The sequence below is a fragment of the Sus scrofa genome, chromosome X, assembly GCF_000003025.6.
Source record: "Sus scrofa isolate TJ Tabasco breed Duroc chromosome X, Sscrofa11.1, whole genome shotgun sequence".
Taxonomy (NCBI): Eukaryota; Metazoa; Chordata; class Mammalia; order Artiodactyla; family Suidae; genus Sus; species Sus scrofa.
Window position 1 is genome coordinate 95,161,925 of NC_010461.5, and position 18,222 is coordinate 95,180,146.

An 18,222-nucleotide genomic window follows, 5' to 3' on the forward strand; every position below is an offset into this window, starting at 1 on the left:
TTCCTTCTTTTTGTTTTTCCATCTGGCTAATTTCAAATGATCAGGATTTGATTTTAAGGATTCTTCTGTTTGATCAAGTCTGTTGTTAAAGTTCTCTATTAAAATTTTCAGTTCAATCATTATATTCTTCAACTACAGGATTTATTTTTAATTCTTTTAGTTCTTTTTTTATGATTTCTGTTTCTTTATTCAGTTTCTCATTTTGTTTTTATATTAGTCTCTTGATTTTATTTAATTACATATGCTCTCTGGTAGCTTGCTAAGCATCCTTAAAACTACTTTTTGTATTTCTCATTAGGCAATTCATAGATCTACATTTCTTTAGGTTGAGTTACTGGAGAATTATTGTGTTCCTTTGCTGGTGTCATGTTTCCTTGATTTTTGTTTTCCTCGAAGTCTTACATTGGTCATTATTAGTGTATAGATTTAAATGTTAAACTTATCCAAAAACACTCTTACAGAAACATCCAGAATAGTATTGACCAAATATCTGGGCACTCTGTGTCCCAGTGAAGTTGACACATAAAATTAACCATCACAATGTTGCAGTTGGTAATGTTAATATTTATAAGGAAGAAATTGATCACAATAATGCATATGATGGTATTTATGATGATCTTAGTAAAGATAAATTTGGTAATATTTGTTATGTCAAAGATAATGATGATGATGTTGAGACTGGAGATATTGAAGATAAGGATGGTAATAAGGGGATGTTGATGGCGATGTCGATGCTGGTGATGTTGACAATTATGGTGATGATTATGATACTAAAGTTGCTTATGAAGATTATGGTTAGAGTAAAGTTGGTAATGATAGTGATAGGTGATAATTATGGTGATCAAAATGAGATGGAGGGATGAGAATAGTGATGGTGATTGTGGTGCTGATGATAGTTTTAATGATGTTGATGATTATGGCTATGATGAAAGTGGCAAGTATTTTTAGGGTGATGTAAGGGAAAATATAAATTAAATATAAAAGACTTGGTTTTTGTGTTGAAAATCGGGGAAGAAGAGACTTCTCTTCCTTTTTTTTTTTTTTTTTCAGAATTTCTTTCTTTGTCCTTTTCAAATGTATGTAAATCTATTTAATTCCTGAATAAGCTGCTTGTCAGTCTCCCAACTCAGGCATGTTTTGTCAAGGTCATAGGAGCCAAATATGTAGATACAAAGAACAAAGTAGTGTTTACCAGAGTGGAAAGAGTAGAGGGGAGGGTGAAATGGGTAAAGGGGACCAACTGTATGGTGACAGATGGTAACTAATTTTTTTTGGTGAGCACATTAGTATATACAGAAGTAGAAATATAATGTGGTATACGTGAAGCTTATATAATATTATAAATCAGTATTACCTCAACAAAAATAAATTTTTAGAAAAGAAGATTAGAGCCATCCTTTAAGTATAATCATCAGGGAAGTTAGCACCTAATACTACTGTGTGCTGAAAGATGGGCCTAACTTATTATTTGACTTCCAAAAGCAAAACCTACCTAATGCAATGGGTTGTGTTTACTTAGCTATATAGGAAAGTGAGATTTCTGTCTTTATAATTCCTTTAGTGGATTGTCTTATGATGTCTCACATTTTGGTTTAGTGCTTATTCAATAATAAAATTGTTTTCTTTTTCATATACCTCCATGGAGAGGTTTTTATGGGTTGAAAGAATATTTTGTTTTAAATTATATTTACCCCAAATTTTTATTGGTGAGGATGGAATTGTCCTGCAGTTCCTCAGTTGAGTAGACCAGCTGAAGGTTGATCACCACATAATTGTCAGATAAGAAAACAAGAATTGTAAAAAATTTTCTTTCTAGCTCTCTGTTTTTTTTTTGGAATACTAGTCAGAATTACAATACTTTCCAAATGCAAGATTTTACTGTTGAATAACATGGGTAATATGAGCTTTGAAATCCAGTCAGGATCACTGTATTGTTGGAAAATATTGGAACACAGAAATGTTGCCTGCAGGTCTTTCTGTTAAAAGGATAGTATCTCCCATCACATTTTTGGATGGGTATATAATCAAATAATATTGCAGTTGCTTGAGGATGATTTTTTTTTTTTTTTCGGCCATGCCCGCAGCATGCAGAAATTCTCAGGCCAGGGATCAAACCTGTGCTATAGCAGTGGCCTGAGCCACAGCATTGACAACAGTTTATTTATCCTTTTAACTGCTAGGCCGTCAGGACACTCTAGAGGATGATTCTTTTGATTTGGATAAATTAACATGTTTTCTGGGGTTCTTAGGCCTCATCCCATACAAATGAATTAGTGGTATTTATAGGGTGAATTGTAGCCAAAGAAAACTTAAAAATCATTTTGACTTTTCAGAAACAAGATTGAGAAAATAGAAGCTGAATTGTGTGAATTAAAGGCACTTTCCCTTGGAGAAATACCTCCTCTTTTTTGCTTTTCTCATTCCCTCTGCTTCTCTACATTTCTTTATGCCTCCTTGACTCAGACTTACTCCAGAAAAAGAGGTGATAATCCTTTAAACAAGTGGTTTTCTTCATTAGTTCATTTCCCTGTGAAGGAGGATAAAGGCACAATTTCTTTAGCCAGTAATAAGTCGCCTGCTTTATTTGAAGACCCATGTTTATATGTCTCATAAATTAGCCTTGAGTCTACTTCACGTCTTATCTCTGATTACACCTCCAAGAGTCCTTCATCACCCACATTCTATGTAGGTAAGAAAGCAGACATGATAAAGGAACATGATCTGAGAATAAATAAGGACTTGGATAAATAATTTTGCAACAATATAAAGGCAACAGGATGGAGAGTAGCTTCACTTGTTACATGGAAAAAGGCAAAAAAGGAGGTATTAAGCTGATGAAACAGACCAAAAATGCCATCTAATTTACATTTTTCTTGTCAATGTGACAAAACCCAGCTCTTTCTATTTTTTTTTTAAAATATTATTCTTATTCACTTATAGTAATACAGGAGAGAATTAGTTACAGTGCCACACTGTATTGTCAGAAATCATGGAGTGATAAATATTATAGAATTCATAGGGATGAGTTTTGGACTATTCAGTCCCTTCCTACAGGGTCCTCTTCCTCCACTTTCTTCAGATGAGGTGGGCTTTCATTTCCCACTTTCCTGGGACTCTGACAGAATCTTTTGACATTTATCAGACCTGTTTTCTCCCCAGCAACTTGTAAAAATCCATACAATTATAGTGTCGCCAATCAGGCAAGCTGTTGGCTTTTGTATATTTCTGTAGCCATCTTAATTTGTTCCTCCATTCTTTTTTTTTTTTTAAGGAAAGTTAATTAAATTTTTTTGGTCCATACATGCATCATGTAGATGTTCCTGGGACAGGGATCCTCCATTCTTTTTTTAAAAGGAAAGTTAATTAATTAATTAAAATTTTTTTTGTCTGTACGTGCAGCATGTGGAAGGTATGTGTGTGTACGTATGTATGTATACATACAGACATACAGAACACATATATATGTTATGTTTCAGATTCTTCTCCCTTATCAGCCCTTCCTGTTTGGATTAGCAACAAAGCTGATACATTTTTTATTTTTTTTACTTACTTAATGAATTTTATTACATTTATAGGTGTAAAACAATCATCACAACCAATTCCATCCCAACCCTCAGTGCATCCCCCCACCCCCAGCCTGTCTCATTTAGAAACCATAAGCTTTTGAAAGTCTATGAGTCAGCATCTGTTCTGAAAAGAAGCTCATTGTGTCCTTTTTTTAGATTCCACATGTAAGTGATAGCATATGATGTGTTGTCTCGCTGTATGACTGACTTTACTTAGCATGATAATTTCTAGGTCCATCCATTGTTGCTGCAAATGCTGTTCTTTCTTTCCTTTTAATGGCTAATATTCCATCGTGTATATGTACTACATCTTCTTTATCCACTCCTCAGTCGATGGATATTTAGGTTGTTTCCATGTCTTGGCTATTGTATAGAGTGGTGCAATGACCACTGGAGTAGATGTATGTTTTTGAGTCATGGTGTTCTCTGGACAGATGCCCAGGAGTGGGATTGCTGGATCAAATGGTAGTTCTATTTTTACTTTTCTGAGGCATCTCCATACTGTTTTCCACAGTGGTTGCACCAATTTACATTCCCACCAACAGTGTACTAGGGTTCCCTTTTCTCCACCCCCTCTCCAGCACTTATTGTTTGTAGGCTTTTTGATGATGGTCATTCTGGCAGGTGTAAGGTGGTACCTCATCGTGGTTTTGGTTTACATTTCTCTAATGATGAGTGATGTTGAACATCTTTTCACGTGTTTTTTGGCCATCTGTATGTCTTCTTTGGAGAATTGTCTGCTTAGATCTTCTGCCCGTTCTTTGATGGGGTTGTTTGTTTTTTTGGTATGGAGCTGCAGAAGGTGTTTATAAATTTTGGAGAGGAATCCCTTGTCAGTTGATTCACTTGCAAAGATTTTCTCGCATTCTGTGGGTTGTCTTTTCATTTGTTTAGGGTTTCCTTTGCGGTGCAGAAACATTTAAGTTTAATTAGGTCCCATTTGTTTATTTTTGTTTTTATCGTCATTACTCTGGGAAGTGGATCTGAGAAGATGTTGCTGCCGTTTATGTTGGAGAGTGTTTGGCCTCTGTTTTCCTCTAAGAGTTTGATAGTATCTGGTCTTATATCTAGGTCTTTCATCCATTTGGAGTTTATTTTTGTGTATGGTGTTATGGAGTGTTCTCATTTCATTCCTTTCCATGTGGCTGTCCAGTTTTCCCAGCACCACTTATTGAGGGAGCTGTCTTTTCTCCATTGTATATTCTTGTCATAGGTTAGTTGACTGTCATAGGTTAGTTGACTGTCGGTGCATGGGCTTAATTCTGGGCTTTCTATCCTGTTGTACTGATCTATATTTCTGTCTTTGTGCCAGTACCATGCAGTTTTGATGACTGTAACTTTGCAGTATGGTGTGAAGTCCGGGAGCCTGATTCCTCCAGCTCCATTTTTCTTTCTCAGGATGTCTTTGGCTATTCTGGGCCTTTTGCGCTTCCAAACAAACTTTAAAGTATGTTGTTTGAGTTCTGTGAAAAATGTCCTTGGTAATTCTGACAGGGATTGCATTGACTTTGTAGATTGCCTTAGGTAGTATAGTCGTGTTGGTAATGTTGATTCTTCCAATCCAAGAGCATGGTGTGACTTTCCATCTGTTTGTGTCATCTTTGATTTCTTTCATTGGCATCTTATAGATTTCAGAGTATAGGTCTTTTGTCTCTTTTGGTAGGTTTATTCCTAAGTATTTTATTCTTTTTGATGTGATGGGAAACGGGATTGCTTCCCTAATTTCTCTTTCTGATCCTTTGTTGTTAGTATCTAGAAATGCAGTCGGTTTCTGAGTATTAATTTTGTATCCTGTGACTTTGCCAAATCCATGGATGAGCTCTAACAGTTTTCTGGTAGAGTCTTTAGGATTCTCTAAGTATAGTATCATGTCATCTGCACGTAGTGATAGTTTTACTTCTTCCTTTCCAATTTGGATTTCTTTTATTTATTTTTCTTCTCTGATTGCTGTGGCTAGGACTTCCAAAACTATGTTGAATAGTAGTTGTGAGAGCGGACATCCTTGTCTTGTTTCTGATCTCAGTGGGAAGTGCTTCAGCTTTCCACCATTGGGAATGATGTTAGCTCTGGGTTTGTCATATGTGGCTTTCATTATGTTGAGGTAGGTTCCCTCTATGCCCACTTTCTGAAGGGTCTTTTATCAGAAATGGGTGTTGGATTTTTTCAAAGGCTTTTTTCTGCGTCTGTTGAGAGGATCATATAGTTTTTCTTCTTCAGTTTGTTAATGTGGTGTATCACACTGATTGATTTGTGGATATTGAAGAATCCTGGCAGCAAAGCTGATACATTTAAAAGTTACCCCAGACTCCCAGGTAATTCACATACCTTTCTTGCCAACAGATAGGAGTCATTTCAAGACTTTGCCCTGGAACCCAGAAATTTGCAGAAGTAATCCACAGAGTTGGCAGCCCCATAGATGGTGTTATGTACTTGATGCTGCCTAGAATTCTGCTATCAGAAGACTGTTCACTTGATGGAACAAGCACTTCAGAGTCTAGACGATGACCTAAAGTGTTAACGATGGTCAGTGGAAGATGGCTATCTACCATACCCTGCCCCCCACAAGTATGCAAGAACTAAGGACTTTGGATATCCATGAAGAGGTTTGATGATGGCTGCATTTGAAGCTTTTCCATTAAAGATGAGCTGGCAGAAATTGCAGCGGTGTACCCAGAAGATGGGTGAGTCCCCTATTAGTTTCATCAGTGATTTGTTTATGTTTTCTCAATGTTTGTTGTGCTGGAACTAAGGCCAGATCACACTCATCCTTTGACCATAACTACTTTTTGTCTTAGCTCTTTTGCTGATTCTGAAAACTCATTTTAGAGAAAATGTAATAAGGCAAGGACTGACTATTACTTAAATCTTAGCAGCAGCTACTCAATTTTTGTACACTCAAGAGAAAAATTAATAATGAAGAAATTTTGGACTTTGGTGACTGCATCTAGGATCCTGTGCTCTGGATCCTTCTTCTTCTTCTTCTTCTTCTTTTTTTTTTTTTTTTTTTGTTTGTTTGTTTTTTCAGGGCTGTACCCGTGGCATATGGAGGTTCCCAGGCTAGGGGTCTAATCGGAGCTGTTGCTGCCGGCCTACCCCAGAGCCACAGCATCAGCAGATCCAAGCTGTGTCTGTGACCTACACCACAGCTCACGCAATGCTGGATCCTTAACCCACTGAGCAAGGCCAGGGATCGAACCTGCAACCTCATGGTTCCTAGTTGGAGTCATTTCTGCTATGCTGCGGTGGGGATCCTTCTTAGCCTCACTCTATGTACCACTTCATCTGGCTGTTCCTCCGTGTTTTTCTTTTTAAAATATCCTTGGAGTTCCCATCGTGGCGCAATGGTTAACGAATCTGACTAGGAACTACGAGGTTGCGGGTTCGATACCTGGCCTTGCTCAGTGGGTTAAGGATCCGGCGTTGCTGTGAGCTGTGGTGCAGGTTGCAGACGTGGCTCCGATCCCACGTTGCTGTGGCTCTGGCGTAGGTTGGTGGCTATGGCTCCAATTAGACCCCTAGCCTAGGAATCTCCATATGCCGCGGGAGCAGCCCTGGAAAAGGCAGAAAGACAAAATAAAATAAAATAAAATAAAAATAAAAATATCCTTTACAACAAACTGATAAACATAAGAAAAAAAATGAAGAAATTTGAAAAATATTGTGTTAGTTGCTCAGTTAGAACTATTTACTAAAGAGAAAAACCCCTACTCTGTAGAACCCATGAATAGGACAAAGGAGGAAGGGAAAATAATTCTGACAGTAATTCCAGAAGTCAGGAAATTAGAAGGCAGATTATAGAAAGGTAACCTTCAGGATGAAGGAATTGCATAAATAGGGAATCAGGAAAGCCTGGAAAGCTAGCGAATAATTGCCAAATGGCTTAAAATGGGCAATGAGTAATAACGAAGATGGTGATAAACATGCAGGTGTTAGTGAAAATGATGATGATTATGGAGATGAAAATAAGGATAATAATAGTAAGTAGTAATGATGGTGATGATGGTGCTAATGGGGGTGATTATGATGAAGATGAAGATCATGCTTAGGGTGAAGACCATGACAAAGATGATGATGTCAGGATGATGGGGATGATAGTGATGAATATGATGATGATGAAGGTGAAGATGAAGTAATGATTATAGTGATGATAAGTATAAAGATAGAATGTGGTGATGATGATAATGGTGATGATGATTTTGATGACATTGTTGATGATGATGATGATTGATGGTGATAATTAGAGATGATGGAGATGATACAGATTGTGATGATGACTATGCTGATAATGTAAGGATGAGGATGGTGGGTGGCTGATAAATATGAAGATGATGGTGATTAATAATGATGGTAGTAATGAAAATGGTAATTATTCAGATGATATATATGGTCATAATTCCAGTAATGATGATGATGGTCATAATGAATATGATGCTAAAGGTGGTGATGATGATGATTATGATTGTGGTGAAGATGAAAATGGTAATGGCGAAGATGACAAAAGTGACAATTATGGTGGCTTAGATGGTAAAGATGACTGTAACGGTGGATTTTTCCTTGGGCTACCATAACAAAATACTACAGACTGGATAGCTTGAACAAAAGAAACTTATTTTCTAACAATTCTGGATGCTAGAAGTCTAAGATAAAAATACCAGCTGGGTTGGTTTCTTGTGAGGACTCTCCCCTCAGCTTGCAGATGGTACCCTCTCATTGTTTCTCACATGGTATTTTCTTTGTGCACAATAGGGAAGTGTGAACTCTAGTGTCTTTTCCTCTTCTTGTAAGGACACAGGTCCAGTAGGAATAGAGCCCCACCTTTATGACATCATTTGACTTTAATTACCTCCTTAAAGGCCCTATTTTTAAATAAGTCACATTTGGGCTTACAGCTTCAACGTATACATTTGGGGGACACAATTCAGTCCATAACAGCTTGTGGCAATGATAATGAAGATGATGGTTGGGGCGATGATGATGAGAATAGCGATGGTTATGATGAAGATGATGATGTCACTGATCATGATAATGATGTTCATGATGATGATGTGAATGATGACGGTGATCTGCTACTGATGGTGATAAAGATGACTATGATTATTATGAAGATTTTTTGATTATGAAGAAGATGATGTTAATCATTGTGATGGTGATGGTAATGATGAAGATGATGGTTATGGTTATGATTATGATATTTATGGTTATGGTGATGATATTGATAACTACAGTGATAGTGGTAATGATGGCAATGGAGAAAAGGAGGGATGGATGACTTCTTGGAGCACATTGGATTTTTAGGACAATGAAACTATTCTGTGTGATACTGTAATAGTAAATAATATTATGAATTTGTCAAAATTAGAATATACCACACGAGAGTGACCCCTAATGTAAAGTATGAATTTTAGTTAATAATAATGTGTAAATGTTGCCTAACTAATTATAAAAAATTGTTATGAATAATAGGGGTAGCTATGTGTGTGTATGTATAGGTGGGGCATTTGGGAATATGTGAGAACTTTGTACTTCCTACTCAATTTTTAGATAAGCCTTAAACTGCTGCAAAAAGGGTATTAATTTTTTAAAAAGCCGACCATCCTAAAAATGAGCCAGAAAGAAAAAGTAGATCAACAATAAACCAACTTTTCAATAGTATTCTGGATGCAAGAAAACAATGGAGCTATCATTTTTTAATATTGAGGGAGAGAACTTTGAGCCTAGACGCTATCTAGCTAAATTGTTATTTAAATGTGATGGAATAATAAAAATATTCTTTGGAATACTAGGCCTCATAGGTTTTTCTACCTAAGAACCCACATTGTAAACTTGACCAGAAGTCCTTAAATGAGAATAGAAAAAATCCAAACAGTAGTTTTAGAAGTATAGCAAGTTAAGATAATTGAATTTCTTTGATAAATTTATTTATTTACTTATTTATTTATTTATTTATTTTGTCTTTTGAGGGCTGCACCTGCGGCCTAAGGAAGTTCCCAGGCTAGGGGTTAAATCAGACCACAGCAATGCCAGAACTGAGCCGTGTCTGCGACCTACACCACAGCTCACGGCAATACTGGATCCTTAACCCACTGAGCAAGGCCAGGGATGGAACCCGCAACCTCATGGTTTCTAGTCAAGTTCATTACTGCTGAGCCACAACAGGAACTCCTGAGTTCCCTTTGCGGTGCACTGGAAACGAATCTGACTAGGATCCATGAGATTGTAGGTTCCATCCCTGGCCCTGCTCAGTGGGTTAAGGATCCAGCATTGCCATGAGCTGTAGTGTAGGTCACAGATGTGGCTTGGATCCTGCATTCCTGTGGCTGAGGTGTAGACAGGCAACTGCAGCTCCGATTCAAACCCTAGCCTGGGAATTTTCATATGCCACAGGTGTGATCCTAAAAAGCCAAAAAAAAAAAAAAAAAAAAAGAAAAGAAAAGAAAAAAGAAAAAAGAAAAGAAAAGAAAAGAAAAAGAAATTAAGAAAAATAAATATGTTTTGTTTTGTTTTGTTTTTGCTTTTTTTAGGGCTGCACCCACAGGATATGGAAATTCCCAGGCAAGGGGTCGAATTGGAGCTATAGCTGCCAGCCTGTGCCACAGACACAGCAATGCATTTGTAACCTACACTACAGCTCACAGCAGGGTGGGATCCTGGACTTACTGAGTGAGGACAAGGATTGAACCCAAATTTTCATGGATACTAGTCAGATTCTTTTCCACTGCGTCACTACAGGAACGCCAAAAAATCATAACTTTTAAAATAATATAGAGAGGATATCACTGTCCAATAGATAGCATTCAGTGGATGCAGGAGAAACAAAAAGAAAATCTGTATTATAATCTGATAACAGGAATTTTGTAAAAATTCACCCATCGATATAAATTCATTTAGTCCAATGTCAATAAAGTCAGATTTCCTCTTCTTTCAAACATCAGTTAACCAAACACTGAGTTGTCCAGTCCCCAAGGTTTTAATATTTTATAAGACTGTCTATGCTTAGCAGTAAAGCAATTAGTGCATATGTAATTGTTATCTTAGTTATGGCATCCATAATTTATCTGTTGTGATTTTGCTCCAAGCACAGTCATAAGGTCTGATCATAAAAACAAAGAGAGATGTATACATATGCTGTGTGTATGTGTGTTTAGTTGCTAAGGTTAAGTATGAACATTTTTACACTTGTTGAAAGAAAAAAATAGTAACTCGATAGTCTTGTGGCTACTCTCCTTTTGGTCACTAGAGGGAGATCATGATTCGCTTTTACTTGATTGAAAAGTAATTGCAACTTTTAAAAGAAACAGACCTGTTTTTTCCATCCTTCCTACTCTGAGCCACTATTTTCTTTCCAGGGAATCCCAGTCCTTCTACTTGGTCCAGAGGCTCTGGAAGTCTAGATATACTTGAGAGAATTAATCTGTGCCTGAAGCCATAATGAAAGCTAACAAAGTTTACTTTCCTTCATATGTTTATTAGTCACCAGAGATGCTAATGACTATGCTGTAGCTAGAGTCCTACTAAACTTGTAGCAATGGTAGTGCTATCTGGCTACCTGAGCTACAGGCCCCTTTCTTCTCACACAGCACCCCCCTACCCCCCAGACAAATTGTTATTGCTGTAGGGGCTTGGATTTGGTGAGGCAGCCAGTGGTGAAGGAAAGTTGCTTTTTACCAATTACTGCCCTCAAAATGCTGTTCCAGTTCAACATCTGTCAGAGTTTAATCATCTTCTAAATGCAGTGGGAAAGCAAAGACTGATTCTTTTTTTCAATTAGGATTTTATAATTGTAAAGTAATTTTTTTCTTTATTAGAGGGTATTATTTAGTTGTATAGATGTAGCTATGTCTAGAAAATAAAGAGCATAGGAAGGTCCAAAAGAAACACTCATGACCTTCAAATTAAGATTGTAAATTAAAATTCAGTTGGAGTTCCCGTCGTGGCTCAGCGGAAATGAATCTGACTGGTATCCATGAGGACACAGGTTTGATCACTGGCCTCGCTCAGTGGGTTAACAATCTGGCATTGCTGTAAGCTGTGGTGTAGGTTGCAGTTGCGGCTCAGATCTGGTGTTGCTGTGGCTGTGGTGTAGGCTGGCAGCTGCAGCTCTGATTTGGCCCCTAGCCTGGTAACCTCCATATGCTGCTGGTGCAGCCCTAAAAAGACAGGAAAAAAAAAAGAATTCAATTAAGGGGACAGAATTTTACATGCAGAACTGGTCTGAGACTCAGGAAGTACAAGGGAGCCTTGACTTTACCAGTGAGACACTTTGGAGCACAGAAAATTTACACTTTAGCTAGACCCTGAGATATATGGAATGGAGCTGATGTTGGAGGAAAGATACACCTTCAGATGATCAAAATTATTCAGTCTGGGAAGGCAGAGGTGTGGAGGCCTGCTTTGTTTCTAACATCAGAGGGAAGGTACCAAAGAATGAACTTGTATGGGAGTGGATGTGGTATTAGAGTAAGCAGGGTATTTATTTATTGTTTGTATTGTCACACCCGCAGCATATGGAAGTTACCAGGCTAGGGGTCGAATCGGAGCTGCAGCTGCTGGGCTGTGCCACAGTAACACCATATCTGACCCATGTCTTCGACCTACACCACAGCTTTCAGCAACACCAGATCCTTAACCCATTGAGTGAGGCCAAGGATCAAACCCACATCTTCATGGACACTATGCCGGGTCCTTAACCCCCGAGCCACAATGGGAATTCATTTATTTTTTTATTTTTTGGATAGCACTCAACTACTTTCTCTGTATCCCAAGACTTAAAAACAATCATGTTAACATAGCACCTTAAAAATATTTTTGAAAAATATCACTTTGGGGAATGTTTTTCTCTTCTTTCCTTATTCAGAACAGGCAATGACAGATAGGTGTAGTCAAAGCCAACTCTGGGCATACATTAGAATATCCTCTTATGCTTTAAAAATATAACCATTCTGGAAAACTCTTTGACAGTATATATAAAGTTGAACATACACATACACTGTAATTTTACTCCTAGATATACAGCAGTGTTTCCTAACTTTTTTTTTCATTATCATCCCCAAGAACCTTTTTAGACATTTTGTCCTTATCATGCCCATCCATCATGAAATTTTAATTCTCTAGATATAATGTGTATTGATTCATGTATTGGAGGCTTTTACAGGGCCACAAGCCACTATGTCTGACTTTTTTGCCTTCCCAGCAACCACTTTTTATCCTCTTGAGGGCACTGCTGCTTTGCTGGATAATGCCTGGGTTTAAAACCTAGAAATAAGGGCCTATGCTCATCAAAAGGCAGGTATAAATGTGCTTAACAGCTTGATTCATATTTGCCCCAAACTGTATATCAACAAATGAATGGTCAAAAGTATTATGGTATATCCATACAATTAAAATACTACACAGCAAAAAAAAAAAAAGAGAGAAGGAAATGGATCATTGATTCACAAAACTATGCATTTGTTTTGTGCATTTTTCTCTATGTATGTTATGAAAAATATATTGATGCCTGTCCTTCCCCTCTCCTCAACTAGACAGTTGAATCAGAGTCTCTGGGAATGAGGTCTGGGCAGTGGCAATTTTGAAAAGCTCCTCAGATAATTTTAATGTGCACATTAAATGTAGGAGACACTGAGGTGGTGGCAGAAACATGGATTTTAGAATCAGAGAATCATGATTTCAAATCTTGTCGTTTAGTAATTGTTATGTCTCTGAGACAGGTTTCTCATGTGTAAAGAAAAGGGCATAAGAATGCTATCTGTCTCATAGGGCTGTCTTGTGGATTAAATGGTATGTCAAAGTAGAAGTCTCAGAATATGGGAAGTGTTCCATAAATGCTAGTTTCCAACCTCTTTACTCCTTTCTGCTACTCTGCTACTAGGAAGAGCTTCATAACTATTATAACTATCCTGGCCCCCAGGAATCTTGCCTGAATTAGAAGTGTTCTTATACACGCATAATTGCTTAAATTATTAAATGTGGGTGTTGTGCTACAGCGCCTTCAGCCCCTTCCCAACAGATATTGTATGTGGATGGAATATCTTCAATAGTGTTATTTCTCCCTGCCCCCATTCCTTCTTATTCTCTATCTCATTAACATTCTGTTTTCTAACCTCTGTGTCATGATGAAAGCAGCTAATGAGTATCAAGCATTTAAGCTTGTCAGATATAGGTCAGATGTATTCCTCCATAGTAATTTTTCTTCTCTTGCTCCTTCAAATTAGACCAAGAAACCTCTTCCCTCTAGACTCTCCTCATGGATTCTTATTACATAGTTTTTCAGAAATTTTGGTATTATTTTGGTTTGCATTTCAGCTTCTTTTTTAAACATCACCCCCACGATCTGATAAGTTGGAACATATCTTAGTACTATTTCTACTTCTGGGAATGGGATTTCTGGCTTTTCCCAGAGCTAGAGATAATATAATTTCAGGCTTGAAATTTTCCTCAAGATCGCATATCCTAACTTCCCTATGTGGTATTTGAAATCCCATTACAATATTCCTGCTAAGTAGTTATTGAGTTTCTGCTGGAATACCTTCGGTGATAGACTGTTTTCTACCTCCCAAAAGTGGCCCACATCTTTTTTTTTGGTCTGCTCTGACCGTTGGAAGTGATTTGATAGTCTCTGGGGACCATCTACCTCTAGGAATCTGTGGTTTTATTATTCTCTGAGGCAGTGCTTCTAGATCATCTGTGAGGGCTTGTGACAGATACAGATTTGTAAGCCTCTCCCCAAATTTGTGAGGCTACTAGTCATTTGTGCTCCTCCCCATATTTATATAAGGTACAGCTGGTGACCTCACCTTTCCCTTGGATTGACCTTGATGTTTAACTGGTAAATCTTATTTGGATGTGCTTGAGAAAGGAGACTGTGGGAAAAGACAGAATATGATTTGCTCCAAACTTAAAGCCTCTAAGATGACCATGCCCTTTAATTTTTCTGGAAGTATATTTGGTAGCTATGTTCAGGGCCCAGGCCCACTTTTCTTTGCGCTGGCTATACTCTTCTCTGAGTAGTTCTAGCCTCCTTCCTGGGATATTATGAAGGGTAGCATATGCTCTCAGGCCTCTCTGGAAGTTTTTGTTTTAATAATTGACTAGAGAGAAGTGCCTTTTTTGCCTCATGATTTATGCAGTTATTCAAGCACTAGAGGTTTAGCAGCACAAAATTAACTCGGGGTAACTTGTATACTATTACCTTTGGGTGCATTTATATGTTTGCTGCTCCAGATATGTATGCTGTGTGATATAACAGTCTTGGGAGCCAACATTTCTAAAGAGTTACTAATTACTCATTGATAGTTTTAAGATAGTTTAAGTTTCTTTACCCAACAAAGCATCTTATTATTGAAATAAAGTAGGGGTGGGGAGTATTTTATTTTCTGTGATTCTTGAAAGAAATACAGGATTTATGAAATATTTGTCACACTCAAATGAAGTTGGTGATCCACACTCAGGAAATAGCTTATCAGGTCCCAACCCTAATGCCAAACATGCCAGATGAAGGTAACAAATAATCTGTCAAGTAGCAGCAGGTAGAATGGAAGCCATGGCTGTATGGACCCCCTACTATTCATCTTAATTTGCCAGTTGGAAAGGCAGCAAGCCAGACCCAGTGGCTGACATGAAATAGCTCAGGACAGTTCCTCTCTTATGCCTTCCCTTGTTTGACACAGTCCAACCAACGTACAGACACAGTTCCAGGAACCAGAGCTTTGAAAAGCACATATCTCTGCTTGGGTGAACTTGGAGATCAGATGACTTGAGAGGCCACTTCAGTTACTTCTGCCTGAATAAGAGACATGTGATTTTTATTAGATGGGAAAACATAAAATGGAGGATTTTCAGAAATCATTTTTCTGTTCAGATTTAAATTTCTCACATTAATCAAATTGCTAAAAAGGGAAAGAATTCTGACAATTTAGTTAGCATTAAGATTTGAACTCTAGTTTGATCAAACCACAGAAAATCTAATTAGCAAGCTTGGTGATTTGGTTGTGGCCTAAATTTAACATGAAAAGCATTGAGCTTTAATAGGCTGCATATTTCAGCCTGAATTATCTATCTCGATCTAAATATATTCAGGAACATTTGAGAGAATATTTACAGATGCTTGTAAAAAATTGTTTCCCTATGGCTTCAATGTAATTGATTGGCTTTGTGAAGAGACTGGTGATATTTGAGAATGTTGAAGACTCATGAGGATTTATAGTATCTGAATAGAGATTAAATAAAAAGTTTTGGAAAAGAGATTTGAAAATGCACAAATAAAAATTTCATGGTTACTAGAGTGATAAATTTGATTTGTTTAAAAGGATCATTTAAAGGTATTAATATGAAGATATGTCAACAGGAAATTTTTGCTCAGATGCAACTCTTAAAATCTTAGGAGCATTAAATAATTCAGAGCAAAAGAACATCACAGTGTAGTCTAATCAAAGATTATAAAGGGGAGTCAGGTGGATAAATATACTGGCTTTAAAAAGTACTGGCAAAAATATTCGTGTGATTTATGGAAATAGTAGACATGACTGTTTTGGCAGCAGAATGACTTTTTTTTTTAAACAGAGAGCAACACCTTCTGAAAATACTTGTGTTACAGTTAGGAGCACATAAATAAGTGTAGGAAGGCAGGCCATACCCAAGGTAATGCAGAAATTATAAGCTAGAACATTTCGAAGGGTTGAGTCACTAGACTGGATATTTGTCAGTGTATGACAGGTAGGTTGTGCCTACTGTGGGCTGACGAGGTTCACCTCTGTTGCAAGAGGTGTAGTCTAGGGCCCTTTTATTTTTTAATTTTTATTTTATTTTTGCATGGGCTGAGATGTAAGCATGGGCTGGGAGATGGCTCTAGGGGTTCTCACACAGAAACGTGGGGAAAGCCACCAGCTGGTGGCCTTCTTTTCCTGCCTCCTGGACCCTGTCGCCAGAGGATGGCTGAGTACATACAGTCGGTAGCTGCCACTGCCCTATTAACTGAAGGAAACAAAAACTCAACTTTAGAGGAAGGCTGACTGTGAGTATAAGAACAGGATATGGGGACACAAATGCCCAGTTAAAATGGATAAAATATTCTGTGGACACACTAGACAAAAACAGCTATTATGCTTGTGCACAGGGAGGCCAGAGGCCCAAGTGGTTCCCTTTCCTTTGGGATGGTCATCAGACCCACAGGGTCTTGAATGTGTGGTGGCCCTCTTCCAGGACAAAACGGCTTGAAATAACGAGTCCAGTCAGACTTTGTCACTGCTATTCCCTGAGGTCAAAAGTTTTGCGGGTCAGCCCCCGAGAACTGTTCAGCAGCCAAATGAAAATGTCAACTTCTCATGTCTAAAATGACAAGAGGCAAAGGCGACTTTTTTAGGCAACCTGACCAGGTGCAGTGAAAGCCACTCCTACATCACCCCCACAATAAATCCCAGTTCCAAGTGCCCCAGGCAGATGTCTGATGGTATTGTGGGAGTCCACTAATGGGCATCCTTCCGGAATATCAAAGTGACATCCGTACTTTGGTGCAATTGGCCCTCCCTTTCAACCTGGCACTTAGACCCCAATCTCAACTCAGCCAATTCCGAGGAAACGAGACATCACTCCCACTGGGGGTGGTGGTCCTTTGACCCCCAGGTCTATATTGACACAATAGGTGTTCCAAACAAATTTAAGACAAGAAATCAGGTAGCTGCCGTGTTTGAATCTGCTCTCTTTTGGTGGGCAACCATAAATAAAAATGTTGATTGGATAAACTATATCTTTTACAATCAACAAAGATTCATTAATTATACGAGAGATGCCATTAAAGAAATAGCTGAACAGCTAGGGCCAACTAGTCAAATGGCATGGGAAAATAGACTTGCTTTAGACATGACCCTAGCAGAAAAGGGTGGAGTCTGTGTAGTGATTGATTCTAGTGCTGCACATTAGTTCCCAATAACACCGCCCCAGACAGCACCATCACCAAGGCCCTATGCGGATTAATAACCTTAGCAGATGAGCTTTTAGAGAATTCTGGTATTAATGACCCCTTCACAGACCTTTTAGAAAATTGGTGAAAAAGAAAAAAAATGGACTAAATCTTTACCCCTCAAATTGCTGTAGTTTGTGTCCATGTCTTAGTTGCATGTTATATAATTCCTGGTGCCAGGGGACTTACTCAAAAATTAATAGAAACTTCCATAACAAAGCAACTGGGACCCCCTCCCACAAAGCCAATATACTCCTGATGGACACAGTACAGCATGAGAGCCAAACCATGCTCAAAGAGTTTGAAGAAAAGAATATTTGATAAAAAATGAAAGGGGGGAATTGTGGAAAGTAACATAATGTCTTTTCTATCAAAGGAAATCTTGGTTACTCCATTTTGCTCCGATTTTGCCTTCCGGCGACCCCCCACCCCTCCCCTTTCCTTCTTCTCTTAGTAACAATTTGTTTCAAATTAGTCAACCAGGAAGAATGTGCACCCTGACCTGACCAATGGGAAGGGGACAGGTAAATCACCTGCATTAGGGATAAATAGGGGAGGATCCTTTGGCGCACGCACTTTTTGGCGTACCTGCACCCTTCTGCAGAAGTAAAGAGCCTTGTCAAGATCTCCCTGTGTTCATGTGTCTCATTTTTCGACACTGATGATCCGAACCATGTCCCCAACATGGCTGCACTCATGGCA

At 38.2% G+C, this 18,222-nt stretch overlaps 1 long non-coding RNA gene across 1 annotated transcript in view; it reads left to right on the forward strand.

Annotated features, from left to right (window-relative positions):
* Positions 1-6,237, forward strand: part of LOC110257709 — a 32,295-nt gene extending 26,058 nt beyond the window's left edge. The window contains exon 3 of the long non-coding RNA XR_002340615.1: positions 5,907-6,237. This is a non-coding gene — a long non-coding RNA (uncharacterized LOC110257709). The remainder of the gene's footprint in view (positions 1-5,906) is intronic.